Source organism: Pinus tabuliformis, chromosome 3_1 (assembly GCF_031772625.1).
Source record: "Pinus tabuliformis cultivar Carrire ecotype Pingquan chromosome 3_1, CPIR1, whole genome shotgun sequence".
NCBI classification, from domain to species: Eukaryota; Viridiplantae; Streptophyta; class Pinopsida; order Pinales; family Pinaceae; genus Pinus; species Pinus tabuliformis.
The window spans coordinates 429,373,530-429,377,240 of record NC_142301.1 but is presented as its reverse complement, the minus strand read 5'-3'; the positions used below and the strand labels follow the sequence as shown (position 1 = coordinate 429,377,240).

The 3,711-nt window shown below is 39.8% G+C and overlaps 1 pseudogene; it reads left to right on the top strand.

The window, feature by feature from the left end:
• Window positions 1-2,183: 2,183 nt before the first annotated feature.
• LOC149187595 (F-box/kelch-repeat protein SKIP20-like) lies at window positions 2,184-3,595 on the top strand (annotated as a pseudogene).
• The last annotated feature ends 116 nt before the right edge of the window (window positions 3,596-3,711 follow it).

The window sequence follows — 3,711 nt, the reverse complement described above, 5'->3', positions numbered from 1 at the left end:
CATCTCCAGTTCAACATCACTCATTGTAGCTTCTTTCTGATAATCAATATCCAGTGTTTGTTCCCGGTTTTCTTCTTTCTCCTTTTCCACAGGACTTCCTTCCATTGCTTGATCTTCTTTTGTGATCTCTTCATCTTCCTCAAGCACTTGGAATTTGTTCTGACTGATCTGTTTTCCTTCATCTTGATGTTGTTTTGGTCCTCTTTTACCGCCTTTTCCTCGATTCACCACTTTTTGGAAGCTGTATGTTTCCTTCATTGTGTTAGTTTTGCTCTTGTTTACTACTTTACTAAGCAGACAATCTCTGAAAAGGTGTCCATGTTCATGACATCTGCGACATCTGAACGGAATGTGCTCATAGTCTACTGTTTGCACCCATTCTTCATCAAAAACTTCCAAGATCACCTCATCCGGTAGAGCTCCTGATAGATCCATTTCCACACATATTCTAGCAAAGGAAGTATATTTTCCCCTTCTTGTGGCTTCGGAAGCTTTGACAAAACGACCTAATTTGTTGCCTATGGCGGCTAACAATTCATTTTGCTAGTAATCAAGAGGTAGAGAATAGAGCCTTACCCAGACCGGTACTGAAGTAAAAGTTTCCCGTTCTGGAACAAAATTCATCATCCATGGCCGCATGTAGAGTCCAGCTGCTGCATAGAAGTAAGGCCCTCCTTCAAATACTCTGTCCTTGTCTTCAATATTCGTGAACACCACAGTAAAGAATCCCTTTGACCCAAGATGCAAGTCAATGCTCCCTTTAGGTTTCCAGTGGTATTTGATCCACGATTGTAAAGCTTTTTCAGTGGGCCATAATCCCATGAATTTACAGATGATGGCATACGTCCGCATGTGATCCATGTGCGCCTGCAGAGCCAGATCATTTAAAATAACTCTGGGTGTTATCTCTGCTTTGGGTTTGCAGGGTCCCTTTTGGTTTTTGTCTTTAGTTCCCTATTTTTTGTCTTCTGCCTCCTTGTCTTTTGTGCTATTATTTTCCTTATTTATGGCTTCTCTTGTCTCCTCTTCCATGTTTCTTTTCCCTTCCTCCACAGTGCCTCTAGCATTTTCTAGAGGTTTCTTGCCTCTACTGGCTACGGCCTCCTTATAGGAGGGAGTGGAGCTCCCTCCTCTGCAGCCCTCCATATGGTTCACCGACTGCAACTATCTGAAACCCTCGTTGTTCGCCCTCTCTCAACAATGAAGAATAATTTTTCCAATTCTCTATATATATTATCATCTATGTATATAATTATATAATTCAAACGAGAATATATATAATATTCACCAATCATAATTAATAATAAATATAATGAGTGGAAAAAATGAAAAAAAGTACAGGAATAGAAAATTTATTTTATAATGCTATTAAAATTCACAACACATAAATTAATTTATAGCCATGAAAAACACATGTTATTGTTGAGAAATGATAATATCGAAAAAAATATCTTTAACGGTCCAAATATAATTATATAAGTCTAATTCTAGTAATGTTTGATTGCCGAGCCATGAAAAACACATGTTATTGTTGAGAAATGATAATATCGAAAAAAATATCTTTAACGATCCAAATATAATTATACAAGTCTAATTCTAGTAATGTTTGATTGCCGCGTTCGAAACGCGTTCTCTAATGCAAAGTCTAAATATTATATATAAAATAGAGTTGTTTTAGTTTGATTTTTTAGATTTTTAGATGTGAGAATTTGGTGGGAAAATTTGAGATAAAATTTTTATTTGTGTTATTTAAATTAGTTTTTTGACGATATATGTGGATTCAGCGTTTTGAAAAATCCCTAAAACACTTTAATTGTACCAAAAAAACCATAAAAACTTTAAAAAATCACAATAAAAGCTTTCAAAAATCACAATAAAAACAACTCCGTATGAAACGCGTTCCGTAATCCAAAGTCAAAATACTATGTATCTGAATTCATTTTATTATCTTATAGCCGCGCGAAACGCACGTTTTTCACACATATTTTCACGACATACACATTTATATTACTCGCGTACATGCTCTCGATTTCTTTCCCAATTTCTTTTTAGTGTTCATGTTATATGTTCCGGGCAGTTTCCGAGATTTCTTTCCCAATTTTTTTTCTGTTCACGTTATATCTTCCGGGCAGTTTCCGAGATTTCTTTCCCAATTTCTTTTCTGTTCACGTTATATCTTCTGGGCAGTTTCCCATTCTCTTCGCCATTTGACTGCACGTTTCCCATTCTTCTGGCCATTCAAAAAATCTTTTAGTGCGAGAATTTCCCATTCTCTTCGCCATTTGACCGCGGTCCGCACGTTTCCCATTCTTCTCGCCATTTAAAAAATCTTTTAGTGCGAGAATTTCCGGTGACTTATCTCAGTTTATGTGGTCATACTGTTCATTGGTTTCAGGCGTACCTTGATATTCAGGATTCATCAGGTCAGGGTCAGTGGATTTCAAATGGAGGTCGTTATTCCTAACCTCCCACAAGATATCGTTCGAGAGTGCTTGCTCAGGGTGGACTACAATTCCCACGATAACCTCAAAGCTGTGTGCAGAAACTGGGAGGCTATGTTGAGTAGCCCCCGGTTCTATGAGGACAGAAAGAACTGTGGGAGCAGTGAGCAATTTATATGCCTAATTCAGGGTACTCCTCAGGGGAAATCGGCCGAAAATAAGCGGCAAGGATCGCCCATTTACAGTCTAACTCTATACTACCCTCTCCAGGACGCCTGGGATAGACTCCCTTCAATTCCCTGTTTTTCCGATGGGGTTCCTCTATTCTGCCAGTGCGTTTGGGCGAATCAGAAACTGTTTATGATTGGGGGATGGCATCCCTCCCAATGGGAGACACTGAAATCTGTTTTTATTTATGACTTCACGTCCCGTACATGGCGCCGGGGAGCCGATATGCCCAGGGTTCGATCCTTCTTCGCTTGCTCTGTTTCTCCCGATGGGCTTATCTATGTTGCCGGAGGACACGACGACAATAAAAGCGCTCTGCGGGCTGCAGAGGCTTATGATGTTGAACATGACAAGTGGGAGATTCTGCCTCCCATGAGCCAAGAGCGAGACCGATGCCATGGAGTCTTTATGGATGGGAAATTCACTGTGATAAGCGGGTATGCCACAGAGTCGCAGGGTCGATTCGAGAGGAGTGCGGAAGTATTCGATCCCAATACAGGCGTTTGGAGCAGAGTGGAGAATATGTGGAGTATTGGGGCTGTCCGAGGTCGTGCGTGGCTGCTTTGGGGCATTTGTATTTCTTCCATAATCAACATGTGATGCGATATGACAGTAAGGAGAACTGTTGGGAAGTGGTGGCGTCTCTCCTGAATGTATGGACGATGTTGCTACCTGCGCCACAGTGTGGTGTGACAAGATATTTGTGAGCGGTTCTACCTACAATTCGGGTGAACAGGTGTGTTACATGTTCGACAGCTCTGGGAAGTGGGTTCACATTGAAAGGCCACATGACTATGTAGGATTTGTTCAGTCTGTAATAACTGTAGAGATGTGAGCAGATTCCGTTGTGTGTTCATAGTTGTTGAGTTATTTGCTTGCACACTGATATTCTGTAAATTAGGACTTTTTTATAATATAGGGGCAATTAAAAATATTATAAAATAGGAAAAAATTGTGTAGTGGAAGTAAAGTTATATGATGAGATAAAATACGAAAGAGAAGTTAATAAAACTTTACCTTTTTTGTTCACTGACATCGCAAA